Genomic DNA, 24345 nt, shown 5'->3' with positions numbered 1-24345 from the left:
GTGTGTGATGAAAATCTTTACAGTTTCTACAGATCAGATATCAGGCCCAGCTATAATAAGCTATAATTATTATTATTATTTTTTTTTTAGTGGAATCGCGATAGCTCTAATACTAATAGTCCATATACACAAAGGCCATTCATTTTGTCCTCCATTACCAGAAATGTAGTCTTGACCCCAGGTCAGTAATGTTAGTTGTGGCACTGGCTCCAGTATTGTGTTCAGAAAATGTGGAAAACTTGACTCTATGCACTGTACAACTGGCCACTGAGAACAATACAGTATAGTTCACTTGATACATCTCTTTGCCTCTGTCTAGAGTTCATTGGTATCAGAGCTGAAATAATTGGTCTATTAACCCCATTATTCATTCAACAGAAAATTAATTGGAACAATTTTAATAATTGAGTAAAGCGATTTTTAAGCAGAAAATCCAGAAATCCTCTAGTTTCAGCTTTTAAATTGTGGATATTTGCTCTTTTTCTACTCTCCCATGAGAGTTAATTGATTATCTTCTGGATTTTGATCATTGGTTGGTCAAAACAAGCTTTTTAAATGTGTAAACTTGGGCTATAGGAATTTTGATGGGCATTTTTCACTATTTTACAATCAATCAAACAAGAAAATAAGAGGCAGGCTTAGTTGCCGCCCTTTTTGCTATCTCTGGATATGAAATACTATAGCAATCATTGATGTTCTGACTCCAGAGTGTGTCCACCTACTCCACTGAAGCCTCGTCAGACTGGAAATATTCGCCAAAATGGGAGAGATCTGTTTTGGGAGAGAGTCTCGATCCCATGGGAGACTCATTGGGATCTTTCTGAGGAAAAATATGAATGAATGTTTACTGCTTTTCTCAATTTCTACAAATATATGTCTGTAACTCTTGACAGAGTAGTGTTTTTTTTTTTTTTAAATTGTTGATCAACCCTATTCTGTGGAAAGTCTAAATTTTTGCCAGATGTTTACATTTTTGGGCTAAGATGCTTGTATCATGGGACAGACAAACACAATCTCATTGGTCGCAGGCAGTTGTCTCCCTTCAGAGGACACAGCCGTGACGCAGAGGGAAGGGGAGAGTTACAAGTTTTAGGTCGTCAGTCCCACTAGAGACAAGACCAGCTGAACCCACCAACCCTTCACCCACCCTCTCTCCCCTCTCCCTCAGTCTTCCCATGGTGGGAACACTGTCAGGGGCTTGTGGATAATTGGAAACTTCAATCCACCGAAAGCAATTATCCAGAACAAGACTTTCCAAATATACTCCAGTGTGGAGTCATTTGTTTCAATCACGTGCCCTTGTTTTAGAGACATCCTGCCATGCTTCTGTCCACACATCCAGCCTCTTTTTTTGGGCCTTTTCCTCCCTGCTTTGATAGCATTAATGCTGCACAGGCTTCTAGTGATATGGTCTATCGTGTGTGTGTGTGTGTGTGTGTGTGTAATGAAAATCTTTACAGTTTCTACAGATCAGATATCAGGCCCAGCTATAATAAGCTATAATTATTATTATTTTTTTTTTAGTGGAATCGCGATAGCTCTAATACTTATAGTCCATATACACAAAGGCCATTCATTTTGTCCTCCATTACCAGAAATGTAGTCTTGACCCCAGGTCAGTAATGTTAGTTGTGGCACTGGCTCCAGTATTGTGTTCAGAAAATGTGGAAAACTTGACTCTATGCACTGTACAACTGGCCACTGAGAACAATACAGTATCGTTCACTTGATACATCTCTTTGCCTCTGTCTAGAGTTCATTGGTATCAGAGCTGAAATAATTGGTCTATTAACCCCATTATTCATTCAACAGAAAATTAATTGGAACAATTTTAATAATTGAGTAAAGCGATTTTTAAGCAGAAAATCCAGAAATCCTCTAGTTTCAGCTTTTAAATTGTGGATATTTGCTCTTTTTCTACTCTCCCATGAGAGTTAATTGATTATCTTCTGGATTTTGATCATTGGTTGGTCAAAACAAGCTTTTTAAATGTGTAAACTTGGGCTATAGGAATTTTGATGGGCATTTTTCACTATTCTACAATCAATCAAACAAGAAAATAAGAGGCAGGCTTAGTTGCCGCCCTTTTTGCTATCTCTGGATATGAAATACTATAGCAATCATTGATAATCTGACTCCAGAGTGTGTCCACCTACTCCACTGAAGCCTCGTCAGACTGGAAATATTCGCCAAAATGGGAGAGATCTGTTTTGGGAGAGAGTCTCGATCCCATGGGAGACTCATTGGGATCTTTCTGAGGAAAAATATGAATGAATGTTTACTGCTTTTCTCAATTTCTACAAATATATGTCTGTAACTCTTGACAGAGTAGTGTTTTTTTTTTTTTTAAATTGTTGATCAACCCTATTCTGTGGAAAGTCTAAATTTTTGCCAGATGTTTACATTTTTGGGCTAAGATGCTTGTATCATGGGACAGACAAACACAATCTCATTGGTCGCAGGCAGTTGTCTCCTTCAGAGGACACAGCCGTGGCGCACGAGGGAAGGGGAGAGTTACAAGTTTTAGGTCGTCAGTCCCACTAGAGACAAGACCAGCTGAACCCACCAACCCTTCACCCACCCCTCTCTCCTCTCCTCAGTCTTCCCATGGTGGGAACACTGTCAGGGGCTTGTGGATAATTGGAAACTTCAATCCACCGAAAGCAATTATCCAGAACAAGACTTTCCAAATATACTCCAGTGTGGAGTCATTTGTTTCAATCACGTGCCCTTGTTTTAGAGACATCCTGCCATGCTTCTGTCCACACATCCAGCCTCTTTTTTTGGGCCTTTTCCTCCCTGCTTTGATAGCATTAATGCTGCACAGGCTTCTAGTGATATGGTCTATCGTGTGTGTGTGTGTGTGTGTGTGTGTGTGTGTGTGTGCGCGTGCACGCGTGTTGAGGCTAAAGCAGTTCCCGGTAGCCTTCTTATCCTGTGACAGTGATGTCACCATCAGCAGTCTTAGTAGCCGAGGAGAAGTGTGATGATGACCGAGGACAACAATGGAGAGCTGTTCTGTGCTGTGATCCCGTTAGTAACGACGTGCTCCTCGGACATCAGACGCTGCTTCTTCGTCTTCTTGGCCAAGATGTACCCGCCTATCCTTAATGGGCTGCTGAATATTGATTTGGCTACACTAAAGAGAAGAACTGATCTTTTATCCTATTTAGAAAGCAGCACTCCAGTTTCACGGAGCTTCCAGAGTGGCCTTGAAAGAGACAGGGAATCCAGCAGTTTACATCCCTGTGTTCAGCTAATATGACGTTGTTTTACCCAGAGCTTTAATGTTAAGTGCCCACACATGCACCGACAAATAAAATCTACCTTCTTACTAACTCCTGCAAGCTTAAAAGGAGCGTGATGACTGACAAACACTTTCTGAGGCCACCATCTTCACATAATGACCCTTTCTTCTTAGATGTAAATGAGTGTAATTTGGTGCCTCAGAAATAACCACAAGATGGCAATGTTCATATGCTTTGACTAAACAAACAATCATATGAGATGGCTGAAACCTGAAATGACTTGCATAAATGCGGGAACCAGCTTGTGAAAAGAGAAATAAAACTGTTGAACTTCCTCTTTTTTTACATGAAGAAAAATACCACGTGTTGGCCATATTTCTGTTGAGGGCTTGCAGGGGAACTGCTCTTTTGCAGAGTTCCTTAATTGTACGCCGCCGGTTCACCAACGCAGGCCTTTGACACCTGAATATCACCTTGTCAGACGTGTTTGATTGCTAGGCAGCAGCAGCAGTAGCAGTAAACCGCCGCCACTGGACATGACGTCAGAGAGAAAGGAGAGATAAGGGAAATTCCACCTGTAACATTAGTCTTCTCTCATGCTGCCTGTCTCAGAAGCATGTGATTCGGATGAGTCATTACGGCTTAGTTTCTCCCTGAATCTGTGAATCTGTGTCATGATGTAATCCAGTGTTACAGTCAAAACTATTTTTTGCATGTAAAAGAGGACAACTTGACTTTACTTAGTTATGAAATCAGTCTATTCGGGAGGTGGGCAATAAACTGTGATATCAGCTACACAAACAAAAACATTTTGCTAGCCTGATGCTTCAACGTTGTAGAGTTTTTCTTTATTCAGGAATCATAACATTACAAATTGAGCCAATAATAACGAAATTTTGGTGATAAGCAGGCAAGAGCAGACTATATTCGAATAAAACTATTACAGTTTTACTTAAAGGAACAGCTTGACCTTTTGGGGAACACGTTTATTTGCTTTCTTGTAGAGGTAGATAAGAAGATTGATTCCACTCACATGCCTCTACGCTAAAGTTGAAGCTACAGCCCGCAGCCGGTTAGCTTAGCTTAGCATAATGACTGGAAACAGGAGGAAACAGCTAGCCTGCCCAACGGCTATCTGCCTATCTGCCTATCTGCCTGTAAATCCACAAATTGCTGTGCCAACACTTCGGTTTTTGTGTGGATTAAAAAAAAGAGATATTACGTGTAAGTTAGTGAGCTTTCTAGGTACGGACAAACTGATTTTTTAAAACTTTGTAAAGGGCCAGGCTAGCTGTTTCTCCCCCCCTTCATATTGAACAGACAGATGTAAAAGTGATCGCTCTTATCATCTAAGTCTGGGCTAAAAAGCGTGTAAGTGTTTTCCCAAAATGTAAAACTATTTAAAAAAAAAAAAAAAAAAATTAAATGAGACATCACTTTAGTTTATGTTCAGATGAAAAAGATGAAATCCCGCAGATATTAAGAACAGTAAGCAAAATGTCATGATATAGTGTTCGGTCTGCATCACACAACCTCAGCCTCAGTGTATATATATATATATATATCTGTCTGCAGGAATAAGTACTCTAGGATGAATCAGAGTATTTAGTGTCCACTCTGGCAGCATGTTGACATCATAAGATTAGTTAACCACATTACTCAGATATTTTTATGGTGTTGAGGCCCATGTAAGCACACAGTGTAGTAAGCTGTAGCACTGATGTATGTGTAATTACATTAAGGAGCGGCTTGGTTGGTAATGTTCCTCTTACTGTAGTTTGACCACGCAAAATAGTTCCCCACAAAAATAGAAACTGGCTTTGTCTGCAACTTTGGCACATAATGATATTTCACTCGGCCTTTTTTTTTTTTTTTTTTTTTTAAATCTGTCTTAGAGCTAATGAGATAGTAGTGACTGGCTCACGGAGGCCTTTCATGAGTCAGCTCAGACAGTTTTGCCTGGATTCAAACAGTGAGCTAGGCCCAAAGAAGCCCAGTGATCTTCCCTCGTTTTACTTTCAGCAAACTCTTTGAATATATGTGACTAATACAAGCAAAGACACAGATGACAGAATTTGCAGTGAGCTCTGGCAGCTCATCACATCCACTGATAGGCAGTTGTCTGTCTTTACCATCAGTGCATTTGTCTTTTTTTCTTAAATTTCAAAACAACAGGCAGCCTCAGGCTTGTTGAATTATTGAACTGCGTAGAGCCAATGTATATTATTATCATGGCCCTGAGCGACAGAGCAATATGCACTTAGGTCCTGATGGCCTTTTATTAATAACGAGCTTGCGATAAACTGGGGCTCTCGGGCTAAAAACTGCTGGCTGTTGCCGCACGCTAGAGCGGACGTGCTCTTTCTTAGCCTTGAATTAGCTGGGGTGACACAGATGGTCTGTCCAAGACCTCGGTGATTGTTTATGAGAAAGCGTATGTATGAAAAACAACAGTTGCGTTGATGTTGCAATGAATCCTTTCTCCCGGTGTCTGACTGCCGGCAGCTGAAATAGCCCACGGAGGTGTGATGTGGATGATCTGGATGGTTGGCCTGCTCTGTGTTTTTAATATTTGATGAGTTGCACTCTGTATGGGGCTCGGGCAGCAGTAGACCTGTCGTTAGTACGCCAGCCTGAGCACCGGAGAACCTGAGTATATACAAGGGGTCTAAAAATACTGGCATGTGAAACAATTTAATGAGGCACCCAACATGTTAAAAGAATAGTTTGACATTTTGGGAAAAATGTTTTGCAATTAGCTTTTTTTGCTGAGAGTGACATGACAAGATCGATACCATTCCCATATCTGTTTTTTAAATATGAAGCCGGACCCAGGAGCCTGCTAGCTTTACACTTTTAAACTTCAGTTTTTGTACGGATTAAACAAACAAGATAGAATCTATTAATTAGTGACTTTTAGAGGTGCTGATTGGCAGCTATTTTACCTTTGGACAGAGCCAGGGTAACTGTTTTACCCTGTCTCTAGTCTTAATGCTAAGATAAGCTAATTAGTTGCTGCCTGTAGCTTCACATTTAACGGAAAGATATGAGAATGATATCAGTCTTCTCAGCAAGAAAGTGTATCTCCCACAATGGCAAACCGTTGCTTTAAGAATATATTGTGATATCTTTGTTCCCTTTTTTGATTGTCCCCATCGTAGTTTTTTTCTTCTCCGTCCTTTATTTAAAGTTCTTGCTAGCCTGCAGTCTCGGGGCGACTTTATAGGAGCTTTTTTATTTCACATTTAACAATTTGTGAGCTGCGTGCAAATTGCGAACATACTGTAAACACGTGAGCTGCGACAGTCACCTGACGCTTGACGCTAAAAGGCGTCTCTTTGAACCAACAAGACAGGCTCACCTGGAGCACAGGCAGATCCCAGAAGGGTGGATTTGGTCCTTTTCTCTGGAGTTTGATGGGACGGCCTGCTGTCTCATCTGCAAGGAGGAAGCTGCTTTTCAAGAGTACAATCTCAAGCCACTAAATAAACTAACTAAACATGCAAAGCACTTTGTTAATCATGAGGAGGGAAACGAGAGGTAGAGACAAGTTGCTCAGCTTTGGAGTGTATGTAGTTAAAAATTTATTATAGGGAAAAAAAAAAATTTTAGTTTTTTTTTTTTTTTTAGTTTTTAAGCCCCCCCCTCCCCATGGAAAATGTATGAGTGTTTGAGAACCCTTGTTTATGGTGTCTCTCCAAGAAGTCATTTGCTAGTGTGTGTATGGTTCATGTCACATATTAGTCTGATCAAAGTCAGGCCAGTCTGAACACCGCAGTGTCTACTAAAGGCATGTGGCCTGTACATCGTTCTCTGGTCAGTGATGCTAATGAATCCCTCGCACACAGCGGTGCGAGGCTGTTGCAACCCGAAGGCATTTTCTGTATACCTGTACACTTACACGGCTGTTTGTTGAGGGGTTCTATCTATAGTCATACTCCGTCAGCACAGTGAATCAGGTCAGGTCCTTACTCAGCTGAGGGTGGTCACTGTCCGAGAATGATAATGTTTTCATTGCGCTATGAGCTGTCAGCTTATTGGACAAAGTGCCTGTTGCAACAGAAAGTCAGATCTCAGCTGGCATGTTCTTAGACCAAAATGAGTGTAATATTTGCACATCACCTCGGTTTCATTCAATCTTTCACCTGACAGGAGTTTTTTTTTTGAGGTTTCTCCCCTATTATGATTCATTCTCCATCTCAGTGGGGCTAATTAAAATAACTTCCCTGCCCTCTTGTTTTCCTTATTCAGGGTCTCCCGTGGGGTGCACTCATACCTGTCCTGGCGTCTGACAGCCTAAGCTGAAAGTTTCCCCTTTTTCTGTAAATTTGTAGGGGAAGCCATGATGAAGTGTGTCATATGACATGGAAAACAAAGTGAAAGCAAAATGTTTAAAGCAGTGAGCGCTAGTCCTATTTGAGGGTTGTGTTTTAAACTGGAATGTTTAGTGTCAGATTTTTATTGTGTCGAAATGTCCGGAGTAATCTGAATAGCTAACTGAAATGCTGTCAGGTAAACTAGTTTACCAGTGCATATATTGATTATAATAGTGTTAATATGTGAATCTAGCAGCTCACGATGACATTGACTCTGGGATAGGCCAGCAAGAAGATTAACATCATGCAATTGTCCCTTCTTTGGGTTGAAGGGAATTCACTGACACGGGCTTTAACCCCATCAGCTTCTCGGTGCGAAGTACTGTTGTGCTCTGCCCTTTAATGGGGACATGCCGCCGAAAATGGGAGCTTTGAGGCCTGCATCTGTTGTGGTTGGCTTCTGTTAAGAAGAACGAACACAACAGAGTAAGCAGTGACCCCTTTTTTTATTCTTAGGCTGGAAAGTTAGTCTGCAGCAGGGTCACGTGGCTCTGCACTGATCACACATCAAGGCCTTTTTTTTTTTTTGCTCTAGTTAATACACCACCAGTGTAGGAATAAAGGAAGAACACAATGCACTGTGTGAGACAGGCTTTTTGTGTTTTCAGACTGTGGGCTGAATTTAATTTGATCCCACTGACATGTCTTGAAGCAGCAGCAATTTAAACATCTTAACATTTATTGGTTTTCCCCAGAGTGTGGATGTAATTTGTTGTGCAAATCTGGGTGAGTTTGCGTTCAGTATTACCAAAGATAATTGGAAGGATTGTAAATTTGTAGGAGAGAAAAACTGCAAAGTGGTTTTCTTTTTTTTTTTTTCTTTTCAAGTGAAAATACACAATAACACATTATTCACATGCCATTCATGAGGCTTTACAGTTTAATCTTGATTTGAGGACACAAATGTGCCTCTCACTGTAAACCAAAGACGTGTGTCTGGTGTCATTTAAACAGCCTTTTTTTTTTGTTGCTCTTCTATTGCTATTCAGTTGAGTCTAAACTTCTGAACTTGCAGCATCTATTGCATGCCGCTCCACCTGAGGTTTCCCCGTATTTCTTGTTGCGTTTTTTTCTTACTTGAATCGAGAGATAACTTGACCTTTTTATTTATTTTGCTAAATCAAATGATAATAATTTAAAGTTTATGAAGCGTCTGAAATAATTGCAAACGCTCATCACGGCTTACCAGGGCTCGAACTAATGTCAGAAGATTTCTTATATGATATAATACGAAGCGAGAAAGATGCAAAGAAATCCTGACACTTATTTGCTAAATAACTTGAACTATTAGGTAGTTATCAAAACTATAATCTATTGCTTTTCTGTCAGTCAACTGTCGATTTTGATTAATTGACTGATCATGAAAGTATTACTACGTATCGTGTGTTTCAGAAAAAGACATCATAAATAAGGATGATTCAGAATAAGTTCTGTCATTACATTTCTTTTCTTTTTTTTGAGGCATGCCATTCTGAACTACTACAATACTGTAATACTTGCTAGGAATCCTAGCTCTTTTACTTTTTGTTCGAACTCACAGTATTGCCTCGGATGCATTTCACATGTTTCATTGTATATATTCAGCCGGCGCTCCTAATTAGAATAACTTAAAATCCACACGCAGATAGAGATTCTCTGTCCTGCGAAGTGCAACGCTGCTAGGAGATGCTTGGACATTTAGTTCACACGTCACTGTACTTCCTCTAACTCCGGCCTTGTAGTTCCTCTGACCAAAACACTACAAAGACAGTGCTCTCTCTGACAATGAAGAGACTGACACATAGAGGAATAAATGTTCTCCGTAGTATTGAAAGACAGTAATGAGCTGTTTTGATGCCAGCCGTGCCCTCTCATCTATTTATTTACCCCTATTAAAGACTTTCTGTTTGGGAAATCGTTTTTGTACTCAGCTGATTACCCACAATTAATAAATCATTGGAATGCGGCGCAGTTTCATTGCGGTTTCAAATGCGTAAGGAATATGCTGAATTTGTGCTTCGTTTAAAGCTTAGCGCTGCAGCTCTCAAACATTTCCTCAGTGTCTTGCACACATTTCCTTTCCTTTGATGGCTTTTTTTTTCTTCTTTCAGAGTAGGTAATCTGTGAGAGTATATGAATGGAATTTGAGGATTTATAAAATCTGGAGTATGGGTAAACTAAGGACCAAGTTTTTAAAAAATACCCTGTTGATCTTGGCAACATCATGTCAACACAAGCCTATTGCTCTCATTTCATAAATTAAATTGATTCAAAACATAGCTAATATTGATGGGAATGTTAAAAATGTACGCAGTTCTCCTTTAGGCCTCGGAAACTTTTTTAAAACTCTTTTTAAAATTCAGATTATCTGTAAGGCTTGAATAAGGGGAATAGCATAAGAATTAAATATGCTTGTACACATGCATGTATGTCTTTTTGTATGTTTACATAGTTGTCGTGGATTTTAGCAGAGCTGCAGTGCATTGGCCTTAAGAGTTTATATCACAAGAAGAGAACAGTTTCCACCAAGGTTTCGGGTTTGTGGACAGTATTTCCAAAGGCGGTGATGAATGGAGCTTGTCTGGTGTAACTTTCCCTCACAGCAAGGCTATCAATTTGCTCTGAAGCAAGCAGCTGCTCTCAACTCTGAGCTGGACTGTACTGAACCGAGGCCAGGAAGAATTAATATGATGATGAGAGCCCTCTGTGGAGATTGAAAGGCTGATTTGGGGGTCCGTGACAAACAGACCCTGCTGCAGTTGCAATTGAGTTTAATAGGTTCCTTTTGTAAAATATCAGTCTCCAAGTCCTGTGTTAGTTTATGTTTACGCTCTTTCCTAACATCTCCTTTTTAAAACAAGTTTTATTTAAATATTTGACTCTTGCGTCTGTTAGATATACCACATGGGGTTTTTCAGTGGAAAAAATTGGTGCACAGAAAAAGAGTGTGAAGACAAGAGAGCTCAACACTCACCACAGACCACCACTTCCTGTTTGCTTGAGTATTGAGTATCATTTTCTGATAAAGCTTCTTATCAGGTTTCAGCTATATCTACATAAACTGAACTTAATAAGATATGTGTCAGTAAAAATGATGTGTGTCACCTGTTGCAGCTGATCTGTGACACTTTCTACACATTTCAATAACAACTTCGTGTAAAAGTGGAGACATGAACACTCAGTTGCCTGAGTTAAACTTGGCATGTAATGATTGTTCACAACTGGAGCTTTCCAGAGATCATGATCGCTGAATCTCGAAGAGGATGAGGAGGAGGGGGAGAAAGAGAAATTTTTTGGGCTTCTGTGGTGAAGCGCTTGCTCATACCTAAGCGCATTTGACTTCCTAGTTTCATTTCTTTCTACCTCCCACTGGTAGAAGTTGTTTTATGGGGCTTTCTGATGCAGGCAGAACAACTCCCCCACATGTCAGCGGCTTAACTGGCTCACTGACATAACTAATAGACTCACAATTCATTGTAAATGTTTTAATGGGGTATGAAGAGATGTGAACTTTACTTCTGAGCTGCCACACCAATTTTAATCACAACGCCCAGCCCATGTTGTATGGTCAAAGTCTGAAGTAAGTGCATACCTGTCCAACTGTTTACTTACACCTCCAGCGCTCTTCCACCTCTGCAGGAGAAACCCGTCTGTCGTCTTTCATGCTGTTTAAGGTGTGGTCCTCTGTGTGGACCTCTCTGTTCTCCCCTCCCCCACCGCAGTCCTGTCCAATCCCTGCCACAGGGGAACTCACCTGAAAGGATATGCGTTCAGGGCCAATACTCATTGCTGATTGGCCAGGTGAAAGAACTCTGCCTCAGGGCTCCCTTACCAATGGCGACAGTGCTGCATGACTCATAGGGAGAGGACAAGTTGCTTCACTACACTTCTCCTTTTTCTGTTTCAAACAGCAGCCATTGCATTGTCTTTTTTTATTTTCTTCCTCTCCAGTTTGTTTTGTCGCTGTGAGAAAGACGTGTGCAGCTGGCCAGCGGTTCACACCTGCAGACAGCCTTGTCCCCCTTTGAACGCACCTTGGATTATTCCATGTTTCGCCTTTTTGTTGTTTGTTTTTGCGCTTCATTTTCACTGGTTACCAAGATCGACACTTGTTCGGGTTCTATTATGGACCTTGTCACCCGAATCCTGTGTCTTTGAGGTTAGTGATGAATAGTTCCCCTCCTCCTCTTCACACTTTACCTATTTTGATGTTTTTTGTTTGTGGAAACTAATGGCTTGAAATGGGTTTCTGAGAATTTTCTTCATTGTTTAAATCAGTACTATTCTATTAAGGGGTTAACATACATGTTTTTTTGGGAGTTTTATTTGTAACTGGACAGGCAGCTAGGTAGTTAGGTTGCCAAAATGTGCACTTTTGCCTTCATTTTCACTTTCGACATTTTGAGGTTCTCGTAATGGAGCTTTTAACATGTCATGTGAGTAGAGTTTTCCCTGTCTAACTTCTTCCAAGCATACTGGTGTATCGAATATTGCTCAACGAAACAGCACCCAGTATTCATAATAATATAATTATGGGATTACATTTTTTATGTTAATCTTGTATGTATCTTGTATTTTCCTCAAACTCCATTGGCACATTTTATGGCTGAACATCTTGTGAGATCCAGTAATAGGTCTGAGTTCTTGTTTTTCTCATTTTAAGAACTAAACAGAATGTTTTTTTGGCTGATATATCTGTTTGTTGCTTTTCTTTTATGAATTATTGCCTTATATGGTGTGTTGAAGCAAGGGCGGGAACAGTGTTTTGCAAGCTCCTTGACCAAGCCCACATGTAATCTACTTGGTGGGGTAATCAGTAATTAGACATCATGTCAGTTTTGATCCATTGTTGCTTTTCAGACTTAATACAGTTGTTATTTGAAAGATTAAATGCTGCAATAGTAGACAAAAAACATTGAGGTTTTGCTGTTTTTCCGGTGCATGCAGTCAGTCATGCAGTGCTTCATGCATCCAAATCTTTAGATCATCAGAACAGAATGTTGCTCATCTTGTAATGTAGAGGCCCAGAAGGCCTTCATTTCAATTTGCAGGGAAATTTGAACACATCATTTTGCTTCCTCTTTAATGCCTGTACTAGCTGACCTTCCCTAACGTCTGTTTTTTCCCCATCAACCAGTTAAATTATTCTGCTTAATGTTGTTGTGTATCTGCTCCTAAAAGTTGCTCAGTGCAGAAGAGATAAATGCACACTTCCTGTTTTACCAGAAACCTACTCTGCACTTTGTGGACCACAGGAGGCATGTGTACATACTATTTCACTGAATAAAAAGGGGTTTAGCTTGAGCAACATTCAGATTTCACACCTACTTTCTGTTGAATCTTTCTTCAAATGCTGTTGCAGTATACTCCACAGTGCTTTGTAGATATCCTAGAAAAGCCCTGAACCAATGCAGGCCTAACATTTTCACCCAGTTTTGGTCAGAACTTTTTAAGTAGTTATATGCAAAATACTTAAGCTTGTGATTGTTTCATTGCTTTGGCATTCAGAATTGATTTAGTTGATGTAATGTCTGACCTAACTTTCAGTTTAGGCCAAAGATTGGCAGCTGGGAACACATTATTTCAGAGATACCAAATTAATATCTCTAAAGGATACTTGCTCAGTTACTGACCTATTAATTGGTGTGCATCAATTGGCCTTGCAATGGAAGAGCAAATTAATTGTTTTTCTGTATTTGTATTTAACACCTACTGTAGCATCAGCACATGGCTCCGTAAGTGAATGGTTCTAGTGTGTTGAGCAGGTATGATTTTGCATTTGACCTAACTTTTTCATTATACTCTATGCCCACCCTGTTTTGAATTGTAAATGAGGCCCTCATGCCTCAGCGGATGAAATAATATTGTAGCTGCCCTTTAGTTAAACTTTGTGTGCGTCTCATTCAGCAGACATAGAGGCTGTAAGGGGGGGGGGGGTCTCTTCTTTCAATACAAAGTCAACAAGTCTTAGCCTGTAATTAGATCATTAGGCTTGGGCAAGATGACGGAGTCGTTGCTAGAGAATGGCATGACGAGTAGGAGTGGGAGGTGAGGTGGATTTCATTACTACAGTCCCAGCATGCTGAGATATGTAAAAATGGATCATTTATTCAGTTTCATGTTACAACGACATGCTTCCAAGAGAATAAACACAGAGCCAACTGTGTATGGTCTGGTACAAACAGTTTTTTTTATGCCTTGAATGGAGTAAACGCAGAGGCAACTTTATTTTCACGTGGTCAGGTGCAAACTGTTCTTTATCACAAAAAGGATCAAAAGTATTTCTTTCCTTTATATATACATATCATATCTGATGGCAGCAATAATGCAAATATGATGGATCTGTGCAGACTTAGTTTTGTACTGATTGAAAGTCAGTGGCATAAACAAGTTTAACTCACCCTGTTTGGACTTAATATGAAAACCAAGTGGAGAAGTAGTTGTATCTAATAAGTTATAACTGATAACAGAGAGACCAGAATTTCATCCTTAATGAATTTAATTTAATTTAAGATTTCTGAAGAGCATTTAATTTAAGTTGATTTATGTTAACAAGTTTACTTGAAATGTCAGCTTGTTCATTCAAGTCTTTCTGTCGGGTGACCGTCACTTCTGCCATTACTTCTGATTAATTGTCCCGTTTATTGGAGGGGATGTGGAAAACCAGTTGACTCATAGTTAAACTTAGAGGTACACCACTTGTTTACCCACGGTCGTTATCTTTTTAAAAAACCTGGCTGGAAAACATTAATAATAGAAAGCAGAGTCAGAGCCCCTGTCCTGTTTTTGATGGTTTGCTTGGCTGTTTTATATTACTCAAGGATGGATTTGCATCATGTTTCCATGTCAATTTCTCCATTTCTTCTTTGCCATTTAAATTTCCATAACACTCTCTTTTTTCTGGGGTGGATGGAGGCCTTAGGGTTGGAGAAGTAGGCTTGTGACGGGAAGTTTGAGCTCCTGTGACCAGCTGGGAAAATCCGGGTGGGGAAAGTTAATGTGTAACACTCTCCTCTGTCCTAATGGCTACCGTCAGGGTGCCAATGAGCAAGGCACATACTGTATCTCCCGGTGCTCCAGACATAGCTTCGCTCAGCAGGTCAAAGCCACTTGTGTATCTGTGTTAAGGTGCTGCAGGTAAACTCCGGAAACCCTCCCTTGATAAATAGAGTTGAATTGATTGAGCAACTGTCTCCCAATGTTGCAACTATCTCATACTGGGAGCATGCTGGGACTGGCAATCTGTTGTTCTGGAGTAAATGTCCGACCACCCTGTGATCATCACACAGGAACACAGAGTCTGAAAAACCTTGAGTGAAGTCTTTCTCAATCCACACAGATTTCATTTTACTACTGAAAAAGGTATCTTGATTTGTATCAGAAAAGCAGTGATTATACTTTTTTCTCCTTGAGTCTTTTTCTTCAGACTAATTTCCCGAGAACTGAAAAGGATGTGATGTAATATTGGATTTTTCAGTACATTTATAAAACCTTCCTTGTTTATAACACTGGATGGCTTAGGTCTTTCAGTACTTTTTTTTTTTTTTTTGCTGTAGTGGATGATGTACAGGGAATTGACACGACTTTGAATGCACTCTATACCATGTAAGTACAAAGTCTCACATATCACATCTTTTGATAAACACTCAGCCGCAAATTTTCGCTCTATTTTATCACATTAACACCACCTTGTACTCACCAGAGCCTGTCATAGACGTGAGCTCCCAGCCTCTACTTGTTACACAGATTTTGTACAGAGAAGACTCCAGAAGTGGGGAGATGTATGGGACTCACAACACCCTGAAGTGGGTGAACGACAACAGCGTCATGTTTTCAGATACAGAGAGAGACAAAGAGTGTGTGTGTGTGTGTGTGTGAGAGAGAGATGATATGTAGATTATTGGGTCACACCTTTTGATAACACTCCTGGTTATGCAACGTACCAGGCTGGTCAGGGCACAGATTCTGTTTCTCACTAACATGGCTGCAACTAGGTTCACTGATATCATATTCACCCTACCTCTACCCTACTACATTTCAAAGGAAAATATTGGAATTTTTACTCCATTGCATGTATTTTGACATCTGTTATTTTTCAGATGATGACTTTATAAAATACATAGCAAACAATGTTTACAGTTGTTAAAATGAACTCCATGTTGACCAGCTACAACATAAAAATGCTGCTTACATGTTAGTGCACCAGTAATAATATGCTAATGATATAAAAAATAATACAAACACACTGATAAGGGTTAGTCTGCTGCCTAATGAGTACGTCAGTAAACTTTTGCAGGACAATGCAGGGCAGTTACTTGTAGTGAAGTATTTATACATTGTGGTTATAATTCTTTTACTCAAGTAAAGGATCTGCGTACATCTTCCACCACTGATCATGCTGGACTTCATAAAGAAAACTGGATGCAAAGTGCATCCCATAAATTTCTAAATAAAACAAAGTTGACCGTACTTGTTACTGGATGCTCTAAAGCTCAGTATCCACGGTGAAAGATAAATGTACTAATCATGAATTACTGACAGTTAATTACTACTAATACTGTTGAGACTGCAGCTGCACTTCGTGTAGCTCACTTTTAAGTTTATTAATACACTGAAGTATTTTGTCAAGAGAACTACTGTGCCATGGAAATGCTGATAGTTCATGTATCTTGATAAAAGTTTATCTGTCACAGAAGTTGCTCACTGAGCTTGTGTGGGTGGAGACAGGTTTGAGGTACTCATTTATTTTGTTCCAGATAAAAGCAGCATGCAGAACCTCATAAAAATTTCCATCACTGCCTTCTGTTGAGCTCTGCCTGTGTCTGAAGCAAGATGACTGTATGATTAGTAAATACAGGAATATGATACATGTATGACTTTCCTAACGGCTAGCTGACAGCTGTAAATTCCAAGCACTATATAATGCAGTGGCCTGAAAACACATTCACGGAGCAGTGTTTTTCTTTCCAATTATATGGGTTCCACCCTGTATGAGGTAACATCATGCACAAAATAGGCTCCCAACTGTGAGATGGTTGTGAACATAAAACTGACATCCTCAGTGAAATAAGTCTGAGCTGGTGTCTCTTGCCAACTCGCTCGCACTGCCTCATGTTAATTTAAACATCATGTTGGCTTTAATGCAGTATCACTTGGTACAAAGAGGCATTCTGACCCAGGAACAGAGGGAAATTGATTTCCCACATGGTTTTCGGAGGCTTTGGTCCCAGACACCCAGCTGCAGTGGTGTCTGTGTCTGGAAGCTTCAGCAGCAGGCTGTCATATGGAAAACTGGCTATGCCCATAATGACTACAGCACTTGAATAATCTGCTGAACTCCTGTCTGAGTGGAAAGATCTTAGTTGTGGAGGCCAGAAAGTTTATTCATTTCTTCAATTATTTATTTTTGGCGTGAAGTCTTGCCTCCTTTTCCTTTTATGCTTTGCTTTCATATTATTCAAATTTCACTTTTTTCCTGTCATCACATTCTCCTGCGTGTTCATGAAACGCTCAAATTGAACCTGAAAGCGCCACATTTACAAGCACCATCGTGCCATTTTGGTGAAAATTTGTCATGAAATGTGACGGGTGTGGTGGACACGAGGTTCTCAACCGCAGGTTTGACAGACGAACAACACTAAACACTCCCGTAAAACTAACCCTAACAGTGTTTAAACTTTAACTTTTATTCCTAGTTATAGCTCTAAATTCTGTATTTCATTCATAGCCTCGAGTGCACACAGAGCTGCATGCAGAAATGACTGATTTTCGGGGATAGTAACTCTACAGTGACATTTTCATTTTTTCATAATCTGCCCATCAAGCAAATCTCAACTGATTCTGAAACTACATTGCAAGTCTTTCCTACATTTTCTCTTAATGGCTGTCAAGAGTGCTGCTCCCCAGTGCTGTCCCATTCACATTAAAACCAATATTTCACCTTACTCTCACATAATGCGATAGTTTGAGATTTTTAGGAAATATGTTTATTGGCTTTCTTGCAGAGAGTCAGATAAGAAGACTGATACCACGCTCATATCTGTCCGTTAAATATAAATCTACTGCCAGCAGCCAGTTACCGTAGCTTAGCATTTAGACTGGAAACAGGTGGCAACAGGTAGCCTGATTCTGTCAGAAGGTAACAAAATCCACCTACCAGCACCTCTAAAGCTCACTGGTTAACACATTGTATCCTGTTTGTTTAATCCATACAAAAAACAACAAGTTGTGGTTTTATGGGGTTGTTATGTGCAGGACGTTTTCTTTTCCGGGTACTGGTTAAAAAAACTAAATGAATTAGTGAGTTTTAGAAGTGCTTCTAGGCAGATACTTTGCTAACCGTTGGACAGAGCCAGGCTAGCTGTTTCAGCCGTTTTCACTCTTTATGCTAAACTAAGCTAAATGTCTCCTGGCTCCAGCTTAGTTAGTTAGGTACCACTCAGAAATGACAGTGGTATCAGTCTTTTCAGCTAACCCTTTGCAAGAAAGCAAATAAGCATAATTCCTAAAACTTTTAACCATTGCTTCTTCATTCATATCAAAACAAACTTCGTTTTACAATCGTGTCACTATTATTGAAATCTGACCTCATGCTTCTGGGCCTATTGGCAGCTTCACAGCTATATTTGTGACTTCGCAATAGTACCAGGGGTAGTAAAATAACGTCATCTTCCAGTTTGTCGGGGAGTCACAATGTCCCTGCATGCACTAAAATGCTTAACTATTTATTCTACAATTAATTTCTTTGATTTCATCCGGTAACAGCAGTGTACTACACAGACAGAAGGGTAAAATCCATTCGGTCGTCTGTTTATGCTTGTCATGCTTGATCTTCAACACGTGTCCTCGCAAAACACCCTGGGCTGAATGAGGCCCACCTGCTCTCTCTTTCTTGTGCCATGGAGCTTTTACTTTACAAGCCCTCTCCCTCTGCTTGTTCCTAAGCAACAGCCACTCCTTGTTTACCTTTGCGTTTTTGCATTGTGATTCTCGTCAGAACAACATAAAGCCGGGCCCTCGGGGGGGGGACTGATTGTCAGTCCTCTTTATTCGAAGTAGTGTTTAACCAAAGCTTACCGTGTTGGTGAGCTGACCAGTAATGTACTGTATGTATCTTCCTGATAGAGCAAGAGATTTAGAGCCATTTTGATTAAACTTGTAACATTATCTTCTCCTACTTCCCACATATAATCATTACAGCTCTCTAATATGGTTTAACAATAAAACCATGTAAATATTTTGTTATATAACCAGATTGAGCAGGACTGTCTTTAACCAGGTAGTTCACTGTCCTCAACTCCTGCACCCATGGTGCACCTTCCTCATCGCCTGACTATCATAAAGGAGTGTATTTCATAAAGCCTTCTCAAATATTGACCAGGCTGGACAGACTGTCCTCCTGCTTCCTGTACAGAGCTCAAACACGTCTTCAAATGGGTGAGATAAACGTTTGATTGATGTTTGCAGCAGCTGGGATATATTAACTAAATTAAATATGTTGGTATTAGCACAGTAATCCTATTTTTGTACATTATTAGTGCAGTTTAGTAACAGACATCAGTTCAAGTTGACAAGATCAAGTGACAAGTAAATTTGTAATGCCTAAAGCATGCAATCTAGACATTGTGATATGACTTCATGAGTTGTAGTTTAGGCGTGTTAGTTTAGTCACATAGCTTAACAGTTTTTCCCCCTGTCCCTATTTGAAGGTTGACCTGACGTCATGATACGCAATGACTCGGCAGTTCTGTCCCGAGAGCCAGGAATGGGGCACACGTCTACTAGCTTCAAGATTAGACAGAAACATTGGCCAGTGATACCTAATAACCACACTGACCCAGTATCCAATTGTGTGAAATCAGATAAGCTCTCTTGAAGGGGCTAAGCTGTCTCAGTGTGAGTGGCTCTGTCTGTGAGGCTTTACCGGGGATCAGATGAGAACCGTCGTTATTAGCTGTTAAACCGAAGCTTGATCTCTAGAAATCTTAAAAACAGCTTTGCTAAAGCTGCAAATTAGAATGTTTCAGTGTTTTAACTTTTCCAACAGAGGAATTATTAGCGTGCATAATAGATACAAGTAGTAAGTGAGTAATTGAGTATAAATTAGCTTTTCTGTGTATCCTTGTTGCTTCTGTTTCAGAAAACAATGTTTAATAATGGATTTAAAGGATGTGTTTATTTGCTTTCTTGCCAAGAAAAGTGAGATGAGAAGATAGATACCACTGTTGGATCTGTACGGTAAATATGAAGCTAAAGCCTGGAGACCGTTAGCTTAGCTCAGAATAAAACTGAGAACAGTGGGGAAACGGCTAGCCTGGCTCTGCCTACATATATCTGCCTACAAGCAGCTCTTAAACTCACAAATTTTTATGTTATGTTGCGTGTATTTAATTTGTACAAAAACGGAAGTGTTTTATTGACAGGCTGTAGTTTTACAGGGGGGGTTAGGCGTTTTTTTTTGTCACCTTTTGAATAGAGCTGTTTCCCCTCTTTTCCAGTCATAATGCTAAGCTAACAGCTGCTGGCTCTAGCTGCTAATGCACCATACAGACGTGAGAGTGGCATCGATCTGCTTATCTAACTTCAAAAAAAGCAGAAAGAAAATGAGTGTGTTTCCCAATATATTGAACTATTCCTTTAAAAAGAGCTTGATCCCACAGTGTATGACAAGCTATAGAAAAATTACAATATTTCATGTCTTTTTGATTCTCTTCCCTCTCTAGGCGTGTTGTCTGATACATATTGCTGCATGCCTGACTATGGGTGGACACATTAGCCTGCTTGTGTCCAGACCTGTTTGGTATGCAGCCTCCTCTGCTACAGTCGGGTCCCCTGTTCCCAGCCTTGAGTCAGACTCGGAAGCCTGAGATTTCACTGCTCCATCTGAAGACATACCTAGTAGTATGCTGCAAGGCTGGTGTGGAAAGTATCTTGGCAGGGTTCGTGCAGTATGTAAACTTCGAGTGTAATTTCTCCCCTCGAGAAAATTTGCTGTTGTGGGACGTTACATAATCTGATGACTGCTATCAGTGCTAAAATTGGCACAGTGATTTATAGTTTGAGAAGGAATTAGGAATGTCATCCGTCACCTAGTTTTTATTTACGCTTAGTTCAGAGTATGATGCTGGAATTTTTTTGGGGTATGATGTCCTCTCTTGTTGTTCGCAGTTTACCTGTGCTGCAACATCTTTGTATTGGTATGGATGTAAACACATCAGAGTTGGGCATGTGAATAAGCAGGTACAGTTTGCAGCTCAGTAGGGCTGTTTTTTAGAACCACTTCAGGACCCGAATTTAGCTTTTGTTGTTACGATTTTAGTTAAGACTCTACCTACAATTTTCTTATTCTGTCTTTTTTCTTTCCAAGAAAGACTCCTGTGCATTTCTAATGCCTATGGGAGGCTTGGTTACTGTATAAAAAGGAGGGAAATTGGCTTTACCAGTCTAGTCATGCATCAAATTGCTCCCACACAACAGCCAAAAGAACAGCAGACTAAGGATGAAGCATTTCAAATATGTCTGAAAGAAAGGAATCAGCAGGGCAGTTTGGGGCAACTGATACACAAGCACAGACTTGCATGTTTTTTATCCTTAGCTTTTGTGTTTTTTACTTAAAATCAATGTGATTTTGAAATTGAAGAAATTAGGTAATTGAGCCGAGACACAAGAGAGGATATAAGGTGCAATACTTCGTAACTACTTGGTAGACTCATAGTATAGCGCCCATCGAACATACTGTTAAGACATAACAAAAAGAATGTTAATGGCGCAGAATAGGGATGTATTTGACAGGTTTTTCTATCTTTTTGAGCTAGATATAAAGATCAGACACCACATTATTTAGTTAAGAAGTAAAGTGGACAAGGTCCTGATGGCGGTACTGTATGGTAAGTAAAGTAGTTCAGATTGGACTCTTAATTTCCAGAACTTAACATCTCCTGCAAAAACTTAATACCCATAACGACAGCCCGCAACACCTTCAGTCACCTGAACAGCACCAAGATTTTTTTGCTGATTGGCCAAATGTTGTATGACGACAACTTCCATTCAAAAGCAGGCTATAATATGACCAAATATACACATTAGATTTATAAGAAAAAATGGATGCTCAAAATTTGTACAAGTACTTCTCCATACGTATTCCACATAACAGCTCTGGCAGCGTTCTGCATAGACCTAATTTGAAAGAATACAGATCTGCAGAGCAGACAAACACGCAAACTAAATATGTTATGCAAATGTTATGCATTTGCACATCTTATTTTGGGATATTTAGAGAAAACACTGTCATTTTTTAGTGGTTAAGCCAATGCTATGAATGGCTAGAAAATTATGATCTGTTTCATTTTGGATCCAGTTCTGGTTACCTGGATTTGCCAAGCTCCAACAAACAATCTCTTATCAGACCTTTAATCTGTCCCTATTCGGTTTTATTGGCAAAGAGTAATGTAGTAAACATTTAGGTGCCAAGATTCTCACTTTTAGCCTGCCCCGGCTGTTGCTTTCACCAATTTAAAATGTCAATCATTACTGGTGGTAGCTTATATAAACTGGAAGATCAGACTTCAGACTAATTTCAACAGCACTGCTGTTCTGAGAGTATGATGGTAATTCTGAACAAACATGACACTCTCCCGCCATCGAGGCCCCTTGCTAGACCAGTATTACTCTACAGCTTACTGTCAGTGTCCAGATGCTTCAATAAAATCATGCAGGCTTGCTGTAGATCAAACTGTGGTGTTTGAGGTTGTAGATGTATTTTCTAAAACTTTGCTGCAATTTCCTGTCCTGTTTTCACAACTTCAATGGTTCTTCCTATCTGTGACATGTGGCCTGTTGCCACATAATAGAAGTAGTCCGCTGGGGGTAGTTTTGATGCATCTCTCAAGTTAAAGCATGCTTCTGTCTGGCAAAACATAGATTTGGATTTGTTTCGCATCCGGTAAGACAGTATTACCACTCTGACACTTTAGTTTTGAAGGATTTATTGTGATTTGGATTTGTATGGGTACATTTCCAGCCGCATCATTTGTTCATATTAACTAGAAGCACTAGTTAACTCTGCAGATGGATTTTCTCTATATTGTTCACAAATGGCTTGTATGTGCCTTATGGCAGTTATTCTCCACGGCTCATAAAAAGTTTGCAGGGTTCTCTAGTTGCATAGACAGCTAATTTGTGTACATATATGATTTTCTTGCATTCTGACCTAATAGGTGGAAACTCTGTGACAGGAACTTTGTAGTTTGTTCTGAGAATTTGTGTAAAACCAACCTGTAAGGCCAACTTAGGCGTGTGCGTGTGTGTTTGCGTGTGTGTGTGCGTGTGTGTGTGCGTGTGTTCGCGCGCGCGTGTGTGAGTGTGAGTGTGTGTGTGTGAGTGTGAGTGTGAGTGTGAGTGTGTGTGTGTGTGAGTGCGAGGCTCGGGGGTTAGTAATGCTGTTTGTTGTTTGTACTCCTTGTGTCGGCATTGTGGGGAAGAGATGTCTGCAAATGGCAGGTGTGGCTTTGAGAGCCCTGTTGTGATCCTACTTAATTCACCATCATTGAACAATCTGAGTGTAGCAGACTTGAAAATGTCTGAAGGCAAGAGAATATAACGGTGTCTATAATCTAATCTGTCTGATGGTGTTCTAAAATGCCTGCTTTTGTAATAAATTTTATTTATGTGTCTTTGCTAAACAAATTCTCTGTGCTCAAAATACTGAAGATTTTACTTTTGAATGCAAAACAGGTTTTCCGGTGAGTGTACCAGAGAAAGGTACAAGCCTTAGTCATTATTCCAGTACAGTCCAACTGAAAGCCAATCATTTTGTCTTTGACGTCACTCGTTGAGATATTTGTAGTTCGTGTATTATTCATGTACGAAATGCTACCTGTGTCACAAGAGTCACATCTATGAGGGTAACAGCATGTTGTTTGAGAAGGAAGGAGGGGGAGTTGAGAACTTTCCGCTCTTACACAGAGGAAGATATTTTCTTCTGAGTGTGGTTTAACAGACAGGAAGCAGCAGAACCCACTGTTCAGTGATGCTGTTCCTGTGAGTGCAAGATTCACAGGTCAGTTTGTTGGTGTTATTTCTACTGAGTTTTTGCTATTTCTGGTTATTAATTCTCTTAAATGGCCTAAACAAGAAAGTCCAGTACATTGTGCTAGGATTGAGGGCGTGTTAGATGAGTATATATATATAAGACAAGAACAGCCTGTAACATCTTATAAACATAGTCTTACATATTTCAGTGAAAACTGACCAAAAAAGAAGTGGAATCTGGTCTCTGAGGTCATTTCTGAACTTTTAACTCTGGGGACATTACTGCACTTTCATCCCTGTTTTCCAGAACATGTTAACCCACTAAAGCTACTGTCTAATATTCCAAAGAATACCAATAATCCTCCGAAAAGAGCCTGTCCCTAATAGTGCGCTAGTTGGCACAAACAGCTGTTGTCACAGAAAGGCATGGGTCCTTCTCCCAGAGCCTTAAGCCTGAGTGGAAAAGTACAAGGTTTGCAGGAGATGAGATTAAATTCCATTCTCCTTCTGAAAGCCTGTGCTCGAGGTGACGTTTTCTTTTTTTCAGTCTTCATTTGGCCCTGGCACGGCAGAGCCAAATGCCTCCTAGTGAAAGACAGACACAGTGAGTGCTGGCTCGGACGCAGTACCCTCTTGTCTGTGTTTCTGATGCCTTGTGTTCTGCAGCTGCATGCTTCTAAGCAGTGTCTGTGGCTGCCTCTGTGCCAGTTTCT

The 24345-nt window shown here is 40.1% G+C and overlaps 1 protein-coding gene across 3 annotated transcripts in view; it reads left to right on the top strand.

Annotated features, from left to right (window-relative positions):
* elf1 (E74-like ETS transcription factor 1) overlaps nucleotides 1-24345 on the top strand; it is a 42241-nt gene that overhangs the window by 666 nt on the left and 17230 nt on the right. The window contains exon 1 of one of the 3 annotated variants that reach the window (XM_040120015.1): nucleotides 11448-11762. The exons of 1 other annotated variant lie outside the window; for it this stretch is intronic. The gene's annotated coding sequence lies outside the window, so the exon portion shown is untranslated. Of the gene's footprint in view, nucleotides 1-11447; nucleotides 11763-22507; nucleotides 22545-24345 lie in introns of those variants that run through there. One more of the 3 variants, XM_040120018.1, reaches the window with a different exon arrangement.

The sequence above is a fragment of the Xiphias gladius genome, chromosome 23 (assembly GCF_016859285.1).
Source record: "Xiphias gladius isolate SHS-SW01 ecotype Sanya breed wild chromosome 23, ASM1685928v1, whole genome shotgun sequence".
NCBI classification, from domain to species: domain Eukaryota; kingdom Metazoa; phylum Chordata; class Actinopteri; order Istiophoriformes; family Xiphiidae; genus Xiphias; species Xiphias gladius.
The sequence above is the reverse complement of the archived record's forward strand: the minus strand, read 5'-3'. Positions and strand labels throughout refer to the sequence as shown.